Source organism: Heptranchias perlo, unplaced genomic scaffold (assembly GCF_035084215.1).
Source record: "Heptranchias perlo isolate sHepPer1 unplaced genomic scaffold, sHepPer1.hap1 HAP1_SCAFFOLD_402, whole genome shotgun sequence".
Classification (NCBI taxonomy): Eukaryota; Metazoa; Chordata; class Chondrichthyes; order Hexanchiformes; family Hexanchidae; genus Heptranchias; species Heptranchias perlo.
The window spans coordinates 104,638-128,826 of record NW_027139414.1 but is presented as its reverse complement, the minus strand read 5'-3'; the positions used below and the strand labels follow the sequence as shown (position 1 = coordinate 128,826).

At 44.5% G+C, this 24,189-nt stretch overlaps 4 non-coding genes across 4 annotated transcripts; 2 read left to right on the top strand and 2 right to left on the bottom strand.

Annotated features, from left to right (window-relative positions):
• Positions 1 to 30: 30 nt before the first annotated feature.
• On the bottom strand, positions 31 to 102 carry trnaw-cca (transfer RNA tryptophan (anticodon CCA)). Its single transcript has one exon. It is a non-coding gene; the product is annotated as a tRNA-Trp (tRNA).
• Positions 103 to 5,714: 5,612 nt separating this feature from the next.
• On the top strand, positions 5,715 to 5,799 carry trnak-uuu (transfer RNA lysine (anticodon UUU)). Its single transcript is given in 2 exon segments — positions 5,715 to 5,751; positions 5,764 to 5,799. It is a non-coding gene; the product is annotated as a tRNA-Lys (tRNA).
• A 10,036-nt stretch (positions 5,800 to 15,835) lies between these two features.
• trnaa-ugc (transfer RNA alanine (anticodon UGC)) lies at positions 15,836 to 15,907 on the top strand. Its single transcript has one exon. It is a non-coding gene; the product is annotated as a tRNA-Ala (tRNA).
• Positions 15,908 to 22,196: 6,289 nt separating this feature from the next.
• On the bottom strand, positions 22,197 to 22,270 carry trnat-agu (transfer RNA threonine (anticodon AGU)). The gene has a single exon. It is a non-coding gene; the product is annotated as a tRNA-Thr (tRNA).
• Between the last annotated feature and the right edge of the window lie 1,919 nt (positions 22,271 to 24,189).

Below are 24,189 nucleotides of genomic sequence, written 5' to 3'. Positions count from 1 at the left end.
GAGTGACACTGAAACGTTGCGAAAATGCAATGACCCCGACGTGATTCGAACACGCGTCCTTCTGATCTGGAGTCAGACGCGTTACCGTTGCGCCACGAGGTCCACAGCGAACACCTGGAGCCGGATCCATAGGAGGGAGATCGGTACCGACCGCCACAGCGTCTCGAAGAGGCGGAAGCAGCAGCAGCAACACCGCAGGAGCCCCGCTCTCCAATCCAGCCGTTCCCAGCGGAGAGCTGCCAGTCCCGGCCTGAGCCCTGTCTGGGAGCCGCCTGCCATTCAGTCTTTGCAGAACGGGACCGATCCAGTTTCAGCTCACACACAAGCTCAGGAATCCCACTCCTGACAGGTTCACTTATTTAAACCTTGTTTAGATTCAGTGAATTGGGATTTAATTCAATCCTCATCTGTCCGCCGCTCTGTCAGTTCAGGACTTTATTTAAACCGACACTTGGAGCTCTGTTTTACAGGGTGCCGGCTGTTTCAGCATTTCTCAGTCCCACCACGAACACTTTTTGCTGCTAACTTCTGCTTAATACAAAGTTCCCAGGAACGAGGGGATTTCTACTGGGTACTGAGTTCGAGTTAAGGAACAATAGAGGTCCGATTACACTACTTGGTGTATTCTATAGGCCACCAGCTGGTGGGACGGAGATAGAGGAGCAAATTTGCAGGGAAATTACAGAGAGTTGCAAAAGCCATAGAGTAGTGATAACAGGGGATTTCAACTATCCTAATATAGACTGGGATAACAATAATATAAGGCGCAAAGAAGGGGAAGAATTTTTGAAATGTGTTCAGGATAACTTTCTCGACCAGTACGTTTCTGGCCCACTGAGGAAGGAGGCATTGCTGGACTTGGTGCAAGGGAATGAGGCGGGCCAAGTGGAGCAAGTGTCAGTGGGGGAGCATTTAGGGAGCAGCGATCAGTATCATAAGGATTAGACTATCTATGGAAATGGACTCTGTCCACTCTAAAGTAAAAGTACTCAATTGGAGGAGGGTCAATTTCAGTGGGATGAGATCAGATCTGGCCCCGGTAAATTGGAATTAAAGATTGTCAGGCAAAACTAGAATTGGACAGTGGGCGCCTTTTAAGAAGATGATTCGGGGATAGAGAAGGTACATTCCAACGAGGTAGAAAGGTAGGGCAACTAAAGCCAGAGCTCCCTGGATAATAAGAGAAATAGAGAGTAAGATGAAGCGGGAAAAAGTATCGTATGACAGGTGTCAGGTTGATAACACAAGTGCCAACCAGAGAGAATATAGAAAGTTCAGAGGGGAAGTGAAAAAGGAAATAAGAGGGGCAAAGAGAGAGTATAAGAATCGCGGAAAACATAAAAGGGAATCAAAAAGGCTTCTACAGACATGTTAACAGTAAACGGGTAGTAAGAGGAGGGGCGGGGACGATTAGGGACCATAAAGGAGATCTACGCATGGATGCAGTGGGCATGGCAGAGGTACTAAATGAGTACTTTGCATTGTTCTTTACCAAGGAAGAAGATGCTGCCAGATTCTCGATAAAGGAATATATAGTTAAGATACTGGATGGGCTAAAAAATGAGAAAGAAGAGGTACTGGAAAGGCTTGCTGTACTTAAAATAGATAAGTCACCTGGTCCGGATGGGATATACCCGAGGATGCTGAGGGAAGTAAAGGGGGAAATTGGAGAGGTACTGGCCATAATCTTCCAGACATCCTTCGACATGGGAATGGTGCCAGAGGACTGGAGAATTGCAAAGGTTACAACCTTGTTCAAAAAAAGGGTGTAAAGATAAACCCAGCAACTATAGGCCAGTCAGTTTAAGCTCGGTGATGGGGAAAGATTTGGAAATGATAATCGGGGATAGAATTAACAGTCACTTGGACGAGTGTGGATTGATTAGGGAATTCCAGCAGGGATTTGTTGAAGGCCAATCGTGTTTAACCAACTTGATAGAGTTGTTTGATGAGGTAACAGAGAGGGTAGATGAGGTCAATGCAGTTGACGTGGTGTATATGGACTTTCAAAAAGCGTTTGATAAAGTGCTACGTGGCAGACGTGCTATCAAGATTACGGCCCATTGAATACAGGGGGCAATAGCAACATGGATGCAGCACTGGCTAAATGACAAGAAACAGAGAGTTGTGATGAACGGTTGATTTTCGGGCTGGAGGGAGGTGGGCAATGGTGTTCCATAGGGGTCGGTGCTGGGACCACTACTTTTCTTGATAGATATTAATGACTTGGACTTGGGAGTAAAGGGTACAATATCAAAATTTGCAGATGACACAAAACTTGGAAGGGTAGAGAACAGTGAGGTGGATAGACTTGAAGAGGATATGGACACGCTGGTGGCATGGACGGACACGTGGCAGATGAAGTTTAACACGGAAAAATGCGAGGTGATGCATTTCGGTGGGAGAAACGAGGAGAGGCAATATAAACTAGAGGGCACAATTCTAAAAGGGTTGGAGGAACAGAGGGACCTGGGGTTATACGTGCACAAATCGTTGTATCAACTCTGCTGAGACCACATTTGGAGCACTGCATTCAGTTCTAGGCACCACACCTCAGGGAGGATATATTGGTCTTGGAGGGGGTGCAGTGCAGATTCACCAGAATGATACCAGGGCTAAAATGGTTAAATTATGCGGAAAAATTGCGTAGGAAAGGTGTGTATTTCCTTGTGTATAGAAGATTAAGTGTTGATGTATTCCAGTTGTTGATGGTGATTAAATGAGCCAATGGTGTGTGTGTGAGCTGTGAGACAGCTTGAAATCCCAATCCTCTCCACCACTGGGGACTGAGTCTTCCAACATACAGGGATTTTCAGTCGTGCAAGTTTCATCCACAGTTTCTGCTTTTCATTTTTCCAACATGCTTGTTGCGCCTTTCCCTTCAATTCAGGACTTACAGGAAAAACTCGATTTTGCCATCAATTTTCGGGTCACGTGGAGAGATTTCAAATAATTGAAATCGACCCTAATCAACCCCAATTGATTTTTTTGAAGAGGTGACTAAAGTAGTGGTAAGGGGCATGTCAACGGATGTTATTTATATGGACTTCCAAAAGGCATTTGATAAAGTCCCACGTAAGAGACTGTTAGATAAGATAGAAGCCCATGGAATCGAGAGAAAAGTACGGACTTGGTTAGGAAGTTGGCTGAGCGAAAGGCGACAGAGAGTAGGGATAATGGGTAGGTGCTCACATTGGCAGGATGTGACTAGTGGAGTCCCGCAGGGATCTGTCTTGGGGCCTCAATTATTCACAATATTTATTAACGACTTGGATGAAGGCATAGAAAGTCTCATATCTAAGTTTGCCGATGACATAAAGATTGCTGGCATTGTAAGCAGTGTAGATGAAAATATAAAATTACAAAGGGATTTTGATAGATTAGGTGAATGGGCAAAACTGTGACAAATGGAATTCAATGTAGGCAAATGTGAGGTCATCCACTTTGGATCAAAAAAGGATAGAACAGGGTACTTTCTAAATGGTAAAAAGGTAAAAACAGTGGATGTCCAAAGGGACTTTGGGGTACAGGTACATAGACCGTTGAAGTGTCATGAACAGGTGCAGAAAATAATCAAGAAGGCTAATGAAATGCTGGCCTTTATATCGAGAGGACTAGAGTACAAGGGGGCAGAAGTTATGCTGCAGCTATACAAAACCCTGGTTAGACCGCACCTGGAGTACTGTGAGCAGTTCTGGGCACCGCACCTTCGGAAGGACATAATGGCCTTGGAGGGAGTGCAGCATAGGTTTACTAGAATGATACCCGGACTTCAAGGGTTAAGTTACGAGGAGAGATTACACAAATTGGGGTTGTATTCTCTGGAGTTTAGAAGGTTAAGGGGTGATCTAATCGAAGTTTATAAGATATTAAGGGGAACAGATAGGGTGGATAGAGAGAAACTATTTCCGCTGGTTGGGGATTCTAGGAGTAGGGGGCACAGTCTAAATATTAGAGCCAGACCTTTCAGGAGTGAGATTAGAAAACATTTCTACACACGAAGGGTGGTAGAAGTTTGGAACTCTCTTCCGCAAACGGCAATTGATACTAGCTCAATTGCTAAATTTAAATGTGAGACAGATAACTTTTTGGCAACCAAAGGTATTAAGGGATATGGGCCAAAGGCAGGTATATGGAGTTAGATCACAGATCAGCCATGATCTTATTTAATGGCGGAGCAGACACGAGGGGCTGAATGGCCTACTCCTGTTCCTATGTTTCAATATCGTCACCAACACGTTTGACGAATGCAAAGCGGCTTCTATCGCGGTTTTGCTGCACAACTCGTTCAAAGATACTGTCGGGAATTGGAGGGTCTTTCAAGTCATGACACGAACAGAACAGTTCGCACTGCCATTTTCCCCAAGACGCTTCAGATTCATGTGGAATGATTTTGGTCTGGCGGTTAAATCAGTTCCCTCTTCACAAATCCGCCTTAAAACCCGTGTCTTTTAATATTTTTGCTAACTGATACCAAACTGGTTTGTCCTGTGCTGTACATTACTTTCTAAATATTACAGATAAGCAGAGCACTTGAGCTGTCACAGCTGTGACTTTGAGTTTTCTCCCTCTCCTCTCGATCTCCCCGGCAACTGCCACTAACCACAATCTTCTCTCACACTTCTCCATCAGGAAGTTCCGAGCCTCGGTTTTCAAATGAAATAACGCCCATCTCTCCAATCACCGACAGCCCAGAGAGAGTTTCTTAGTTTCAGCTCCCACTTTCCCCAAATCCTTAAAGTACCATGAAAATAATTGTCATTAAGTTAATAATAATATAATTAAAAGTTCTTATCGTCTGGGGTTTTGTTTCAGATTCCACGGCTTTTAAAGGTCACTGCGGATGTTTAACGAATCGCCTCTTGGTTGGAGGTTTCTGTGTGGGAAAGATCAGGAAGTGATAATTGAGAGACCGAGGATGAAGCTGTTTGATGGGAGCACTGGGGACACAGACCGTGCGCGGCTCCAGTGGAGCAATCGGTCAGCGCGCGTTATTTCTACAATAATTATACACTCGAGAAATGCTGGGGTTGTGAGCTCCAGCGCCATCTAAAGTAGTTGAAACTTCGAAACATTTTGACTGGAGTTCAAGGTACAACCGGTTCCATAACACATCGACTTCTTCATGTCCCCATGTGGGCACTGAGGCTCCTCTGACCTCCCCTCTTGCAATAGCAGGCGAGAGTTTATTTGTTTATAGGAGGGAGAGGGGGCGATTGGCGAGAGCTGAAATGGTAAAGCGGCCGGCACGACATCTTTAAATCTGAAGAACCAAACACACAATTCTTCTTTCCGTGAAGCAGGGATTCATCGGTTTGAAGTGTCGTGTCGGGAAAATTCGGGAGGCAAATCTGCTGCCTGGTGTCACGGTGTAACGGGTGAAATTATTCAGCTTTCAATTGTTGATCGGCTGAAATGTCGAGAGGCCTTTCCCAGCTCCCGTGTGGAACAAGTTCAGCTTTTGAGCCATTGGGTAAAGTGTTTTTTTTTAATTGCTGCGAACGAATGACAAGACATTTTGTACAAACAAGTAGAATTGTAAACTCACGAGTTCGCTGTCCATGTTTCTTACATCATGTTCAACAGAAACAAGGATTCTCCTCAACACGTTGCTGAGAATTGTATAAAAGAGATACTCCCCCGAATTCGACAGCGATAGGGATAATTCAGAGTCCCACCATGAATCTGTATGATGGAAACCAATCATATAGCGAGCCTGGATAGCTCAGTCGGTAGAGCATCAGACTTTTAAAACAGGTAGTGATCTGTGGGTCCAGGGTTCAAGTCCCTGTTCAGGCTAAAAGTTTTAAAACAGCTGGCAAGTTCTGCTTTTCCAGCGGACCAACATCAGCGAAAGGAGCAAGAGTTGGCCATTCAGTCCCTCGAGCCTGCTCCGCCAATCCATAAATTAATGGCACCCAAAAATCCATCGATCTCAGTTTTGAAAATACTCAATGGTTCAGCATCCACAGCCCTCTGGGGTACAGAATTCCAATGATTCACAACCCTCTCAATGAAGAAATTATTCCTCATATCTGTCCTAAATGTCCGACTCCTTATCTTGACATTATAACCCTTAGTTCTAGACTCTCTAATAGAGTTGTCAAACACAATTTTCCCTTTCATAAAACCGTGTTTCATGTGCCTAATCGTATTATCATTTTCTGAGTGCCCTTTTACCACGTCCCTAGTAATAGATTCTAGCATTTTCCCTGCTACTATTGTCAGGCGAAATGGCCTGTAGTTCCCTGTTTTCTCTCACCCTCCTTTCTCGAATTATTAAGTGCCCGTTCAAAGGACACTATTATGGGTACAGTAGTGTAGTGATTGTGTGATTGGACTAGCAGCCGGGAATAATGAGCTCAAATTACACCATGACAAGTTGTGAAATTGACTTCAATAAATCTGGTGCTTCATTAGACAGCACCAGAAAACAAACCGTGGGTTGTCATACGAACCCAACTAGTTCAGGGAAGGGCAACTTGCCACATCTACTCTCTGGCCGACTTATGACTCCTGTTCTGTGCTATGTGGTTGACCCTTATGTCTGCAGGGGAGACCAGAACTAGGGACCATAAATATAAGACAGTCACTAATAAATCCAATAAGGGAATTCAGGAGAAACTTCTTTACCCAGAGAGCGGTGAGAATGTGGAACTCGCAACCACAAGGAGCAGTTGAGGCGAATAGCAGATGCATTTAAGGGGAAGCTGGATAAACACATGAGGGAGAAAGGAATAGAAGGATATGCTGATAGGGTGAGATGAAGTAGGGAGGGAGGAGGCTCATGTGGAGCATAAACACTGGCATAGGCCTGTTGGGCCGAATGGCCTGTTTCTGTGCTGTAATTCTATCTATGTAATTCTATGAATAGAGGGGTTACATTTCTTACCTTCCAATCCACGGGGACCTTTCTAGAATCATGGGAACTCTGGAAGATAAAACCAATGCATCCACTTTCTCTGCAGCCACCTCTTTTAAAACCCTAGGATGTAGGCCATCAGGGCCAATGAATTTGTCAGCTTTTAGTCCCATTAATTTCTCCAGTACTTTTTCATTACTAATCTTAATTGCTTCAGGTTCCTCACTCTCATTAGAACCTTGGTTCCCTAATACTTCTGGTATGATTTTTGTGTCCTCTACTGTGAAGACAGATACAAAATACTTGTTTAACATCTCTTTCATTTCCTTATTCTCCATTATAAATTCTCCTGTCTCTGTCTCCAAGGGACCCATGTTTACTTTCGCTAATCTCTTCCTTTATACATATTTATCTATTTCTTGGTCATCCTTCGCTGATTTCTAAAACTCTCCTAATCCTCAGGCTTACTATTCTTTTTGGCAACATTATCAGCCTCTTTTAACCTAAAATATCATTAATTTCTCCAATTAACCAAGGTTGGACCACTTTTCCGGTGGAGTTTTTAACCCTCAAGGGAATGTAATTTTGTTGAGGAATTATAAATTATTTCTTTAAATGTTCACTATTGCTTGTCTATCATCATATTTTTAATCTAATTTCCCAAACTACCTTAGCCAACTCAATCCTCATAACTACGTTATTGGTTTTGTTTAAATTTAAGACCCTAGTTTCCGACTTAATGACATCACTCTCAAACTTTCGAACTCAATGTGAAATTCTATCATATTATGATGGTTGTTCCCCAGAGGATCATTTAATATAAGATTACTAATTAACCCTGTCTCATTACAAAATACTAGATCTAAAATAGCCTGTTCCCTTGTTGATTCCTCGACATATTGATCTAGAAAACTGACTCAAATGCATTCCATCAACATAAAACAGCTTATCTTGAGTTGCTAACATGATGGGATGACTTATAAGTAGAAGACACGGCCAGATCTGCGAGGTGAATGAGATGTTTGCTGAAAACACAGAGAATTAATGAAACCAATCCTTCCCTGCAGAGAGCAGGGAGTTGGAAAGAAAGATGCTGGGCATTGAGAGGCGAAGGATTTTGTCGATAGCAGGATGAATAGACAAAAGGATTTCAACTCCCTTCTTTTCTATACTGATAAATATAGACAAAAATCTCATCTCCGGGCTTCTTTCAGATAATGAATGTCTTAATGCTCAAGGGATCACTGATCCAAGCCCATTATCTCCACTCGCACTCTCCTTCCAATCTTGCACATGATGCTTCGCTTTGAAATTGTGCATTTTTTCACATTGGGATTCCATTTGAAGAAAACATTGCTGTGATCAGCTTGTGCTGTTAAGGAGGTGGAGTACAAGGAGATACATAAAAGGATAATGATAACAGTGACTGTTCAGACACTGTGAGCTACAGTTAAAGGTCGGCAATATTTAAAGTATCAGCAGCAGATCTTTTCCAAATCTTGACACAAATGGCAAGAAAACTTAACATGGACTTTGATCAATGTCACGACTTTCAAATAGCAGACATTTTATACAAGGCAAGAAAGATTTACAAGGATGTTGCCTGGACTGTAGAATTTTAGCTATGAGGAAAGATTGGATAGGCTGGGGTTGTTTTCTTTGGAACAGAGGAGACTGAAGGCAGATTTAATTGAGGTGAACAAAATTATGAGGGTCCCAGATAGCGTGGATTGGAAGGACCCACTTCTCTTAGCAGAGAGGTTAATAACCAGGGGCATAGATTTAAAGTGATTGGTAGAAGGTTTAGTGGGGAACTGAGGAGAAATTCTTTCACCCAAGGGTTGTGGGGGTCTGGAACTGACTGCCTGAAAGGGTGGTTGAGGCGGACACTCTCATCGCATTTTAAGAATACTTGAACTGCCGGAAGCTACAAGGCTATGGGCCAAGAGCTGGAAAGTGGGATTAAGCTGGATAGCGCTTTTTCGGCCGGCACAGATATGATGGGCCGAATGGCCTCTTTCTGTACCATGAATTTCTTTGATTCTATGAGTCTAATTAACAGTAAGCAGGGTAGTTCAGTGATCATGAGAACGCTACTGAAGATAAATAACTGCTGGGAACCAAGCAATGTGTCCTTGTAAACCACAGACTGGGAAAGTTCCAGCTCCAGTGACAGAGATGGATCACAACACAGTATAAAAGTGAGGGGATACTGATGTAAGGGACAGTCAGGACTGGAGACACCGGAGATCAAGCTCAGGGTGCCTGAGGTTCCATCCAGCGGGATCATCTCGTGTACACGGGGATTTGCATGTTTACTCTGGTGCAGTACAGGAAAGAGAATTTGCTCATATATTTCTCAATAATGTATTAAAGTTGCTGACTCTCAGACTTGTTAATTAATAAGACAATGCATTATTTAGAACCTTCCATCCCTAAGTCTCTCTGCTCCTCTAATTTTAAACTTTGACCATTTAGTGTACATTTCATCTCATTTTTCTTCCTCTCAAAATGTATCACGTCACTTTTCTCTGCATTAAATTTCACCTGCCTGTTTACGAACCTGTGCACATTACAATGAAGTCACAGTTCCCCACGCTGCCAACGTTGAAGTCATCTCGAGATTTTCACCTTGTGTCCCACATACCCAAGCTGAGATCATTCTCTATATTGAGAAGAGCAATGGTCCCAACACTGACCCTGAGAGACACCACTGTTTACATCCCTCCAGTCTGAAGAACATCCATTAACCACTACTCTCTGTTTTCTGCCCTTTACACAACTTCCTATCCACACTGCCGCATTCATTTTAATATCGTGGGTATTAATTTTATCAACAAGCCTCCTGTCCGTCATCTTATCAAACACCTTTTCACAATCCATCAACACAACATCCACTACATTCCCTTTATCAGTAGAATTGAGATATCTCAAATTATGCATGTTGGCTGTTCTTAATTAATGTGTTTTTCTAATAAATGTTGAAATATTTGCTCCACTTCATCTGGTTTCATCTGTTTCAAGCCACAACAGAAAGGTCGAGTTTTCTCCTGGAGCTTAAGATAAATTACTTTTAAAAAATGATGCTTCAGACAATGACGGATATCTGGACTTAGACCCGCCCATTCAGTGGCGCAACTCCCGCCCCTCACACACTCCGATTGGTTGGAGGACCAACTGTCCGCACAGCCGTCCAGTCAATTTACCATAAGACCATAAGAGATAGGAGCAGGAGTAGGCTATTCGGCCCCTCGAGCCTGCTCCGCCATTTAATGAGATCATGGCTGATTTGATTTTTACCTCAGCTCCACTTTCCCGCCCTTTCCCCATATCCTTTGACTCCCTTGCTGATCAAAAATTTGTCTAACTCAGACTTGAATGTATTCAATGACTCAGCCTCCACAGCTTTTTGGGGTAAAGAATTCCAAAGACTCACGACGCTCTGGGAGAAGAAATTCCTCCTCATTTCCGTCTTAAACGGGTGACCCCTTATTCTGAGACTGTACCCCCTAGTTTTAGATTCCCCCATGAGGGGTAACATCCTCTCAGCATCTACGCTATCGAGTCCCCTCAGAATCTTGTCTGTTTCAATTGGATCTCCTCTCATTCTTCTAAACTCCATTGAGTATAGACCCAGCCTCTTCAAACTTTCATCATAAGACAACCCTTTCATACCCGGAATCAACCTAGTGAACCTTCTCTGAACTGCCTCAAATGCAAGTATGTCCTTCCTTAGAACTGTACGCAGTACTCCAGTTGTGGTCTCACCAGCACCCTGTATTTTTGTAGCATGACTTCACTGCTTTTATACTCCATCCCCCGAGACATAAAAGCCAATATTCCGTTTGCCTTCCGGATTACCTGCTGCACCTGTATGTTGAATTGTGTCTTTCTTGCACGAGGAAACCCAGATCCCTCTGTACTGCAGCATTTTGTAGTATTTCTCCATTCAAATAAAAAAGCAAAATATTTTTTTCCTCCCAAAGTGGATGACTTCACATTTTCCCACATTATATTCCATCTGCCAATTTTTGCCCATTCGCTTAACCAGGCAACATCCCTTCGCAGACACGTTGTGTCCTCATTGCAACTTGCTATTCCACCTATCTTTGCATCATCAGCAAATCTGGCCACAAGACACTCTGTTCCTCCATCCAAGTCATTGATATATATTGTAAATAATTGAGCCACAGTACTGATCCCTGCAACACCCCACGAGTTATATGAAATGCCTATAAATTTCCGCTCCTCCTATTGGTCCGGATCTCTCCTTAATCGCCAGGCGGGATGAATGGTGAGACTGGCGGTCCCGAGGTGCATTTGGAAAATAAACATAAATTGAACCCTTCAGTTAATAAAACGAAATTAATAAAAGTCACTGAAATTTTTTTTTCTGGAGTTCACCAAATTCGGGGTGGAGGGGGGAGGGCTTCTATGCTGTGTGTTTGTGCCGGTTTTAATGGCTCGAAGCGCTGGGGTTTCAGTTTATTTTATTATCCTTGGTCCAAACGCGCTCTCCCTGCTTCCAATGTCTTTGTTTTTCGGCCTGATATTATGATCATTAATGGCGGCTGCATCACCCAGCATGCAGCGCGGTTCAGATTGTGCCCTATCTGAATCAGTGGAGTCCAGTGCACAGGCGCAGTAGTGACTCATTATCGGTCAGTGTGTCCTGAGCATGCGCGGCCAGTCGAGGCTGCGGGAGGAGCGCGTTCGGTGCAGGTCAGAGGATCGGAGCAAGAGGCTCAATAAACCCCGGGGCCCGGGTCCGGGCTCAGGCCCAGGCTCAGGCTTTACAAACCCCGAGTGCGGCCCCAGACCCGAATATAAAACAGTGAACATTATCCCCCCCTCACTACCCGCCGGGAAATGAAGGGGAAATGGGGATCGGTCAGGGAGCGTCTGTAAATGAAGGAGAAATGGGGATCGGTCAGGGAGCGTCTGTAAATGAAGGAGAAATGGTGATCAGTCAGGGAGCGTCTGTAAATGAAGGGGAAATGGGGATCGGTCAGGGAGCGTCTGTAATTGAAGGAGAAATTGAGATCGGTCAGGGAGCGTCTGTAAATGAAGGAGAAATGGTGATCGGTCAGGGAGCGTCTGTAAATGAAGGAGAAATGGTGATCAGTCAGGGAGCGTCTGTAATTGAAGGAGAAATTGAGATCGGTCAGGGAGCGTCTGTAAATGAAGGAAAATGGTGATCGATCAGGGAGCGTCTGCAATTGAAGAAGAAATGGTGATCGGTCAGGGAGCTTCTGCCAATGAAGGAGAAGTGGTGATTGGTCAGGGAGCATCTGTAATTGAAGAACTGGTGATCGGTCAGGGAGCGTCTGTAATTGAAGAACTGGTGATCAGTCAGGGAGCGTCTGTAAATGAAGGAGATATGTGATTGGTCAGGGAGCATCTGTAAATGAAGGAGATATGTGATTTGTCAGGGAGCGTCTACAAATGAAGCAGAAATGGTGATCGGTCAGTGATCGTCTGTAAATGAAGGAGCAATGGTGATCTCTATATCTTTATTCATCCGAGCTCGAGCTTTGGATGCGGTTCCTTTCCTCCTCGTGGGAATCTGTCTACTCTGTACCCAAACCAACTCCTCCTTGAAGGCCTCCCACTGTTCAATTACTGTTCTACCTGCCAATTTTTGATTCCAATCCACACGGACAAGATCCCTTTTTAACTCACTGGAATTTGCCCTCCTCCAGTTAAGAATTTTCACATTTGACTGTCCCCTGTCCTTTTCCATAACTGTTCCAAACCGAATGAGATTATGATCACTGCTGCCCCACTGAAACATGCTCCACCTGCCCCACTTCATTCTCCACACCGAGCCCACTGCTGTGCTCACACTCACTCTCTCACATTCACTCTTTCACACTCACGCTCTCACACTCACTCTCACATTCACTTTCTCACATACACTCTCACGCTCACTCTCTCACACTCACTCCCTCACACTCACTCTCACACTCACTCTCTCTCACATTCACTCTCACGCTCACTCACATTCACTCTCTCACACTCACTCTCACACTCACATTCACTCTCACATTCACTCTCTCACATTCAATGTCTCGCATTCACTCTCTCACACTCACTCTCTCACACTCACTCACATTCACTCTCTCACACTCACACTCTCACACTCACTCTCTCTCACACTCACTCACATTCACTCTCTCACACTCACTCACATTCACTCTCTCACACTCACATTCACTCTCACACTCTCTCTCACTCACTCTCTCTCACACTCACTCACATTCACTCTCTCACACTCACTCTCTCTCACACTCACTCTCTCACACTCACTCTCTCACACACTCTCACACTCACTCTCTCACATTCACTCTCTCACATTCACTCTCTCACCCTTTCACTCTCTCACCCTTTCACTCTCTCACATTCACTCTCTCAACCTTTCACTCATGGTTGAGGGCCACTGAAAGATGATGCGATGGGTTTGGATTGCAGCAGAGGGAGGAGGGAGAGTGTGTGGGACGGGGATTTACAGCTTTGAGGCACAATAGAGGAAAGAATGTTTTGTAGACACTAGAAGTGTCTGTTCTGAATTTCTATCCTGTACTTACAGTGATGACTTTTATAAACTCCTTTTGCAGGGTATTAGAAGGGGAGGATTTGCAGAGGGAAACTCAAACCAAACAGCACGCCAAGATCTGACAGAGTCACTCGATTCATCAGAACCTGAATATCATCGGCCTTTGAATGTGGAAGGAGAAATGTTTGTCTGTTCTATCTGTGGGAGAAGATTTCAAACATCAGTGTGAGTGGAAAAGCACCGAGACACACACACTCAAGTGAGAGTGTTCCAGTGCACTGACTGTGGAAAGAGCTTTAACCAGTTACACAGCCTGAAAAAACATCACACCGTTCACAGCGGGGAGAAACCGTACACGTGTTCTGTGTGTGGACGAGGCTTCAACTGATCGTCCAACCTGGAGAGACACAAGGACACCCGGACCATGGAGAAACCGTGGAAATGTGGGGACTGTGGGAAGGGATTCAATTACCCTTCAGAGCTGGAAACTCATCGACGCACTCACACTGGGGAGAGGCCGTTCACCTGCTCCGTGTGCGGGAAGAGATTCACACTGTCATCACAACTTTTGTCACACCAGCGAGTTCACACTGGGGAGAGGCCGTTCACCTGCTCCGTGTGTAAGAAGAGATTCACTCATTCATCCTCCCTGCTGAAACATCAACTTGTTCAGACTGGGGAGAGACCTTTTGAATGTTCTGACTGCACGAAGAGCTCTAAATGCAGATACAAATTGTGAAGACATCGACACACTCACGTTAGGGAGAGGCCGTTCACCTGCTCCCTGTGTAAGAAGAGATTTACTCGGTCATCACACCTGCTGAGACACCAGCGAGTTCACTCTGATAAGAGACCTCTGAAATGTTCTGACTGTGAGAAGGGCTTTAAAACAAATGATCTGAAACACCAACACACTGACACTGGGGAGAGACTGTTCACCTGCTCCATGTGTGGGAAGGGATTCACAAATTCATCTGACCTTCTGAGACATCAACTTGTTCACACTATTGAGTGATCTTTTAATGCAGTAACTTTGAGAAGAGCTTTAAAAGCAGAAATGAACTGCTGACACATCAACTCACGCACATTGTGGAGAGACTGTTCACCTGCTCCGTGTGTGGGAAGGGATTCACTCAGTCATCACATGTGCTGAGACACCAGCGAGTTCACAAGTGACTGCAGGGGTTGGATTCTGCAGTTAATCACATCCAGGATTGAACTACGGTGTTTCGAGTCAGGAAGAACAACGTGTAAGGATTAACCCATTAACAGATAGAATTTAGTATAATTATAATCAATCGTAGAAGTAGAACAAAATGTACTGTGAATCTATGTATCTATAAATGTAAACTGTACTGTGTATTAATATAGAATGAACCATGTAACGTGTGTTCAATAAGAAAGTGCTGGTGGGCCGAGAAGGATGCATGATGGTTATTATAGTCAAGTTTGCAGTTAAAACTAAAAGGATGCTGACAACAGTAAAGTGGGAATGAACAGACCTAAGGGAGGAATGTGCTGTAATAGCATAATGTCTAAAAGACATGTAGATAAAGGGACTGAAGGTTCATTAAATCAAGGTGTCTCTCAGGCATAAAATGCAGTGAGTGGGGGATAGTTACATAATATAAATTGATTATTTCTCCAGTAAAATGCAGTGAGTGGGGCATAGTTACATAATATAAATTGATTATTTCTCCAGTAAAATGCAGTGAGTGGGGTATAGTTACATAATATAAATTGATTATTTCTCCAGTAAAATGCAGAGTGGAGTGCACACCCACCACGGGTGGCCTCATAAAATGAGGACAATCAGTTCTTCTTTCCTTGGTTAGAGGGTTTTGTGATCTGGGGATTTAGTTCAGTGATAGAGCGCATGTTTTGCATGTGTTGAGGTCCTGGGTTCAACTCTTAGCATCTTCCTAAATAATTTTTCACCAGAATTCCCCACGGAAAGTTGAATGACGCTTTTTGAGCTCAGTGAGTTCCAACTTCTGAGGCTCCACAAGCATTAAATTGTCCCGGAGCGGGACTTCATCTCACGGTCCCCTCAACAGCTCAACTCAAAGCAGCCGCCGACTGAGGGGAATGTGTGACGGTGCAATATCGAGCGAGCAGTCCCAGCTCTTGTTCCTGTTTGACGCTCTGTCATTCTTCCATCTCACTTTATGATTCAGAGGTTGGATTTCAGCCTTGTCACTGACCATTAGCGATTGGGTTTTTTTATTTCCGCAGATTTTTTTTGGAAAGTTCAAAGTAAAGAGGAGCAGAAACCCTGTGAACTGAAGCAGAGGTTGAACATTGTGAACACGCGGGACCGCTGGGCATCTCGATGTCCTGGAGAGACGGAGCAGAAAGCTCACGGCTTCACTTCTAAAGTGTCTGCTTGTTTATTTCTCAGGTACCTTTTGCCCTGTGGGGATGTAGCTCAGTGGAAGAGCGCATGCTTTGCATGTATGAGGTCCTGGGTTCAATCCCCGGCATCTCCAAACAAGTTACATTTCAAATTTTAGATTCAACTGTGAGAATATCATCTGAGATTCGCCTCACATTTACACACAAGGAGAGACAAGAGTTTCTTCACCTCGCGAAAAACCGAACGCTCCGCACAGAATATAATTCAATGGGAGAGCGCCCACGGTGTTTCAATGGCTCCCATCTCATGGTTGAACAGCTTGCCCAGTGATAGATTATTTCCAGTTTCACAGATTGGGGGGAAGCAGCGGACCGGCGTTCCGACCACAAAGAGGGAAGAATAGTCTGGATGTTGGGAGCTTCTTCTTTTCCCAGAGAGGAGTGAGCATCTGGAATGTATTCCCGGCTGGTGCGGTGGGTGCTGACTCTGTCTGGTGCGGTGGGTGCTGACCCTCTCTGGTGCGGTGGGTGCTGACCCTCTCTGGTGCGGGGGGTGCTGACTCTCTCTGGTGCGGGGGGTGCTGACTCTCTCTGGTGCGGTGGGTGCTGACTCTGACTCTCTCTGGTGCGGTGGGCGCTGACTCTGACTCTCTCTGGTGCGGTGGGCGCTGACTCTGACTCTCTCTGGTGCGGTGGGCGCTGACTCTGACTCTCTTTGGTGCGGTAAGTGCTGACTCTCTCCCTGCCTTCTCGAGGGATCTGGACCGGTTCTTGACTGGGGCAGAGATCGCATCATATGGAAGGTGAGTGGTTTTACAGTTAACCTACGCATGGTCAGTGTGATCCACTGGACTCGATTCGATAGCCTGAGGGAGTCGGGGAGGAATTTCCCAGAATTTCCCCTCCTGATTGGCCCTGGATTTTTTTCTGGTTTGTAACCGCTCCCAGGAGATTCCATGTTCCCGGTGGGTGGGGCTGGTGGTGTGTGTAGGAAGTGTCCAGTCACGATGCTCCAGGCATGTGGGGCAGGATTGATGAACGAGCTGGTCTTTTCCTGCCCGTCATGTCCGTCTGTAACCCCAGATCGTCAAGGTGTTTTTCGTGAAGTGATCTTTAAACACAAAACCCTCACCTGGGACAAGTCCTGTGTCCGTCTATAGTGAAATGAGACTCAATGCTGTCTGTGCCTCACCTTGTCCTCCTCCTTTTACATTATTGTATTGTCCGTTTGGTTAAGATGAAAATAAAAATTATCCGCTCTGGGCTCCTCCAGTCTCTCTGTGTTTCTCTCTCCTGCTAAACTGACTGACTGTCAGATAATAGTAACTGGTGTCCTCTCCATCCCATTCTCAACACCCAGACACGACTAGTTACTGAATAAATTCAACACTCACAGACAGTCCAGTGTCAAGACAGTTACAGACGGTTTCTCTCCACCTTTCCTTACAGGACTGGCGAATGATGAATGCCCCGTCAGACCGGCTGATATACAGTAAAAGGGACAGTGACCGTCTCACCAATAGCACCGGAGGTTTGTTCACAGACACAGAATCAGTCTTTCCCTTTCTATCAGTGTGTCTATATTATGCTCAGTAACAGTATCCCGCCTCCTTGTACAGCACTAGGGAGAGAGAAAGACAGACAGAGAGAGACACAGACAAACAAACACAGTATCAGAATTACACTTCCCATCAGTATGTCCGTTTCACACTCAGTAACAATATTCCACCTTCATCTACAGCGCTAGAGAGAGATAAAAACAGACAGGCACAGTATCAGAATTACACTTCCTATCAGTGTCTCTGTATCACTCTCAGGAACAGTATCCCACCTTCATAATCTGTACAAAAGAGAGAGAAACTGACCTGTAATGTCCCGTTTTCACCCAGTAACAAATTGGAAAATATTTCATTCCAATTGCTATTCCAAGGTGGAGTGACAGAAGATGCAGTCTCATCTCTCACTGATATTATTTCAGAGACAGACACATTATTAATCCCACTCTCAGGGACAGTGTCACACATTTAACCCTCTCTTGCATGTTGTCCCCTCTGCAATCTTGCAGCTCAGGGCCGCTCTGTATTACTCTCAGTGACCGAGAGTTTCACTCCGATTGAAATAAACTGGGACTGTTGCTGCCTGATATTAATCCTACACGGTCCCAGCAAATACACCGACTCCCACTTTCCTCCCCCGTTTCTCCAGGATTGGTTTGAGGAATCCTCCCTCCAGTTTCGGAGTCAAACGTTACTTTATCAGTAAGGGAGCCAAGAATGAACAGAACCCATTGGCTCATTCCACAGCCGCTCACTTTATCTCTGAAAGACTCTTTCCCATCAAAAGAGCCCGAGAGAAACAGCAGGGATGGAAACCTCGAGTTTAATAGTTGGAGATTGTAAAGTCAGTCTGGATTCCAGCGTTGGGCACTGGTGGAATCCCATCTGTTTCCCATTCTGGTGCCTGTTCCTGCACTGCCTGTGGAGCCCATTCCCTCTGACCTTTCCCCCAGACCCACTTCCTTTGCTCAGACAGGCGGGAATGGAGAGATCACGGCCCCCGGGGGAAGGGAGCAAAGAGCAGCCTCGTTACAGCAGCTCATCGCTCCGGGACCGTGTCCGCAGATGGGCTCAGAGATCGGCATTGAGTCCAGGGGAAGGGCAGGGGGAGTCCGGGGGCTGTTTGTAAGAGGCGGAGTGGATCAGGAACTGGTCCCGGAACATGGAGTGAGAGGGGGGAAGGGAGAGGTCATTCTCGGGCTGTGTGTGGACAGGGTGTGTCCAGGGGAAGGGAGAGAGAATGGGAAGAACCTGCTATTAAAACCATTGCTGCTTTCTCTCCCCAAACCAGGAGTGAATGGTCCTGGTTTAGTTCCAGTCTCACCCTGTTTATTGTTATTGGACAGTGAAGAGTGGAAACAGAGCCGGACAGTAAGGATGTGGGGAGTTATACAAAGAGCATCTATTGCAGGCACCAGGTGAGAAGTGTGAAGGACACAATTTAAACAGCGGCTGTTATGTTTGGGTTGAACGGTTAGTCCCATGGGAGAGGGGATTAGAAACCTGACCTGGACAAAGGTCCCTGCCCCATCGGGTAGTCCCATTCATGGATCAGTGCAGGGGTTGGGTTGTGTCTGGATGTCACTAAATTGTTGTAAAATAGCCCAACACACCTGGTGTGCAGAAGCTGAGTGCTGCAGTGGAGTCAGACACTGACACTGTTTGTATCACTGGTTTTCATTTGTGGATATTCAAAATGATCATTAGCAGAGATATTAAACTGATCTCTATTCTATTTTCAACCTCACCGTTTCTTGGGTTACAAGAGATCATTTTTCTTTCCACAGGCGAATCCTTGAATGATCCAGAATGAATGTGATGTTTCCTCCACCCAAGGCACAAGGAGGAGTGCAGCCAGCTCCTTCTCACACACAGGAGGTACATTATCACCCACAGAGCACAGAGACACAGACAGGTCATCAGTTCCACAGTCTCAGACAGTAGAAGTCGTCAGTCCCACACTGATCCCAAGTTCCAGAGACACACTTTCAATCCAACATTCAAACAGAGCGGGTGAGGCAGACACTGTTCCATTTCCCCCGAACTCAGTCCCGCTGACAGGTCGATACAAAAATCCCAGTCCAAAATCACACTCTCAGATTGAAAGGCACTGTGTCAATCTCACAATCGGGCAACATAGCTACGAATTAAATACCAGAGAGAAATCACACATGGTATCCGATTGAAAGGGACAGAATGAATCCCAATAATGTACCTGAGATTCCAATTGAATACTATCCCAGAACTCTCTCACACATGACTTTAATACATGAAATATCCATTCGAAAAGTGAACCATTTGCTACAAATTGCAAACAAATCCAAACTTCACGTACAGTATCGATTGAGAAATACTGAAAGATAGTAAACCTGAGAAACAAATTAGATACCTGTTCAGAATGCACTCGTAGAATGAAATTTAAAGATAGAGTATCAATTCTATTAGTGCAGACTGAGATACACATTATATACCAGTCCAAAAATCTCATACAATATTAGACTGAAAGATACAGTATCAATTCCATTTCTACAGACTGATCTACACATTACAAACCAATTCAAAAATGTCACCTTATCAGTTTGAAAGATTCATTATCATCCACAATCGTACTCACAGAGATGCAGATTTAATAGTGGTCCAAAAAGCACACAAATTATCTGATTAAAACCTCCAACATTAAATCCTAAAGTTCGTCCATATTTACAAATTAAATAAGGAGTAAAACTCTTCAAACATTAAGATATTAAAGCTGAAGTATTGAACGCAATAATGTAATCTGAGAGAATAATTATGTACAGATACAGAATGAAACTCACATTCAGATACATTACCAGAGACACACAGACACAGAATGAATCCAACACTCACAGATACAGAAGGAATCCCAAACTCACATACAGTACTAGAGACTGACAGACACAGAGTTAATCCCACACTCTCATCAAGTACCAGGGACTGATAGGTACAGTATGAATCCCACACTAACATGCAGTATGAGTAACTGCATATTTAGGATGAATTCAACTCCCACATACAGTACTGGGGACTGTATATAAAGAATGAGTCCCACACTCACATGGAGAAACAGAGACTGACAGATACCGAAAGAATCCCACACTAACACACAGTATGAGAGACTGCCGAAAAAGAATGAATCACAAACTCTCACACACACTGCTGACAAGACAGAGAATGAATCCCAAACTCACACACAGTATCAGTGAGTGACAGATACAGAATGAATCCCACACTAACATACAGTACCAGAGACTGACAGACACAAAATGAATCCCACACTCACACACAGTACCAGAGACTGAGAGATACAGAATGAATCCCACTAAACTATCAGGGAATAAGCACAGACCAGGGATCAGGGCCTTTACCCAGTTAACTATCAGGGAATAAGCACAGACCAGGGATCAGGGCCTTTACCCAGTAAACTATCAGAGAATCAGCACAGACCAGGGATCAGGGCCTTTACCCAGTGAACTATCAGAGAGTCAGCACAGACCAGGGATCAGGGCCTTTACCCAGTAAACTATCAGAGAATCAGCACAGACCAGGGATCAGGGCCTTTACCCAGTAAACTATCAGAGAATCAGCACAGACCGGGGATCAGGGCCTTTACCCAGTAAACTATCAGAGAATCAGCACAGACCAGGGATCAGGGCCTTTCACCTGTCAGAGAGAACATTGTATCACAGATCGCTTGTGATAAACTGACACATTCTGATTTACAGCCGTGCATAACAGATGTTTGTAGCTGCGATGGCCGAGTGGTTAAGGCGTTGGACTCGAAATCCCCTGGGGATTTCCTGCGTACGTTCGAATACTCCTCGCAGCGCGACTTCTTAAAGTTATGTTTACTGCTCAAATAACGATGAACTGGAGTTGACGAACCGCATTCCCTCTCTCAGAGACTCTCCAGCGCGGCTTATGCTTTTAATTCGGAGCCCAATGGTCTCTTGCAAAATTGCGAGACACGTGAAGGAATCTCTCCCAAGCTCCATCTTAAATTCTGCCCGTTCGCAGAACTTGACATTGATCCTATTTCTTCCTATACTTTGATCCCACCTTGTCTCTGTCTCTTGACTCTCCGTGTTTTTCCCTCATGGACTTCTCAGGCTTCGTTGAACGGCCACGGATGATCGAACCTGGAACACCGGCAGTGAAGGGTAAAGATGGAAAGACTGAGATGGGGGGAGTGGCGAGAGGGTGGATTTGGAATTCCTGAGTGACCGCACTGTGAATTTTCCAGATCTGCTTGGAGCACCAATCCCTTCAATTCATCACTTACAGGGACAATTCGATACCCGGTTTCTTTTCCCTGAGCTTGGCGAGATCTTAAAAATTGAAAGCGACCAATATCAGAGCGAACCTCATCACCGACATGATCACAGATACAGAGCGGCCACACTCTGCTTCAGTGAGGGGAAAACCCAGAGCGGTTTCAAGGTTGAATGTAATTGGAAGCAAAGCTCGTTCAATGAAAGTGCAGGTCATTGAGGTGCCTTTAAAGTCCTGATTGTTTGAACTGAATTTCTTTCAAAAGCGCTTGAGATTCAGGTGGAGTGATTTGGGGACTCCTTTTCCCTCTTCGCAAAACTTTGAACCGCAGATCAAGATCCAAAGTCCAGGGCTAAATTAGGGTTTCTCCAGGGTATGAAACATCGAATCAAGAATTATACCCCGACCTCAACGAGCCCAGAAACAAGAACGTGTCACGGACACATTCTATGAGAGGGCTGTCTGTATGATGAAAAGGCATTTTTGAAAAGACCTCCTGATCAGTTCCGTGTTGGATCCTGAACAAAACACAGCACTGTGTGCTTCTCAAATTCACGAAACACCATGAATTACACAAAGGCACCGCTGGGAGTTGAACACAGGATCTCCTGTTTACTGGACAGGTGCTTTAACCAACTAAGCCACGGTACCAATTCATGGTAGCGTTTCCCACCTCCTCTCATTAATATCTATCAGCTACACGTCACATTCTGTTGGTGATTCAGACTATTTGATCTTTGTCTATTTCACTTGCCCGTTTCCCTGTGAATCCCGATACTGACTGCGTTTCAAGCTGTGTTTATCTTTCTGTGTCCATCAGTGCTTTGATAGACGAATGAATATTTGTGCTTGTGTTTGTTTGTTACTTTAAATAAATTAGGGATAGACAATTCTCGCTCTGACACTGAAGAACTAATTGAGCAAATTTCACAGTGAAGTGTTGTTTATTGTGGTGCTGAAACTAAAAAAAATCGTAAAAGGTGCAAAGAGAGAAAACGAGAAAAACTTGTGAATGAAATTAAGGACAACTTTCAAGGTTTTTACACGTATATTAAGAGAAAGAAGGGTGACTAAGAGTAATGTGGGCCCCTTAAAGACAGATGGAGGTGATATTGTAATTGAAAATCAGGAAATGGCAGACTTGCTAAATCCTCACAGAAAAGCATGAGGATAATAAACCAGAGACACGAAGAAAACTGAAAATAAATCAAGGGGATTCAGTGTCAGTAAAATAATGGTATTGGAGAAAACAATTAGACTAAAGATAGACAAATCTCCAGGACCTGATGTTTACCATCCCAGGGGACTAAGGGGAATAGGTGAGGAAATTGTACATGCTTTAGTCATGATCGTTCAAAACTCTCTTGATTCAGGAATTGTTCCATGGATTGAAAAATTTCAAATGTCATTCCATTATATATGAAGGGTAGGAGAGATAAAGCAGGAAATTATAGACCGATTCGTCTGACGTCTGTTGTGGGGAAGTTACCAGAATCTGTTATTAGGGAAAGAATGACTGAGCACTTGGATAAACATGAATTGATTAGAGTCAGCATGGATTTGTAAAGTGTAAGTCAAGTCTAACGAAACTAGTTGAACTTTTTGAAGATGTAACTAACGTGGTAAATGATGGAGTGTCCATGGGGGTTATGTGTACATTGACTTCCAGAGGGATTCGTTAAGGTTTAACATCAGAGACTGTTAACAGAAATGAGAACATGTGGAATTCAAAGCAACCCATTGACATGGGGAGGGAGTTGGTTTGGAGGTAGGAGACAGAGAGTAGGGTTAATGGGTATGTACTCAAATTGATAGGATGTGGTTAGTGGTGTCCCCCAGGGATCTGTATAAATGAGGCAGATAAAGGAATAGAGAGCCGGATATCCAGGTTTGTCGACGACACCAAGTTAGGGTGCACAGTGAGTAGTGTAGATGGGAGCATAAAGTTATAAAGGGAAATTGAAAGATTCAGTGAGTTGGTAAAACTGTGTCAGATGGAACTTACATAGAATTACATCGAATGTACATCACAGAAACAGGCAATTCGGCCCAACCAGACTATGCTGGTGTTTATGCTGCAGACGAGCCTCCTCCAACCCCTCTTCATCTAACTCGATGAGCAAACCCGAATATTCCTTTCTCCTCCATGTGTTTATCTCACTTCACCGTAAATGCATCCATGATATTCGCCTCAACTACTCCGTGTGGGAGAGAGCTGCACATTCTAACGCCTCTCTGGATAAATATGTTTCTCTTGAATGCCAGATTGGATTTATTGATGACTATTATATTCATGGCCCTAAGTTCTGACGTCCCCACTCCCAAAAGTACAAACACCTTATCTACATCTGACCGATCAAACCCTTGCATAATCTTAAAGTCCTGTATCAGGTCACCCTCAGCCTTCTCTTTTCGATACAAAAGAGCCCCAGACTGTTCAAAGTTTCAATCTGGGGAAATGTGAGGCCATCCACTTTGGCCCGAAGCAAGATAAATCAGAGTATTTTCAAAATGGTGAGAAGCCAGGAACTGTGGGTGAGCAGAGATACTTCGGGAAATCACGAAGAGTT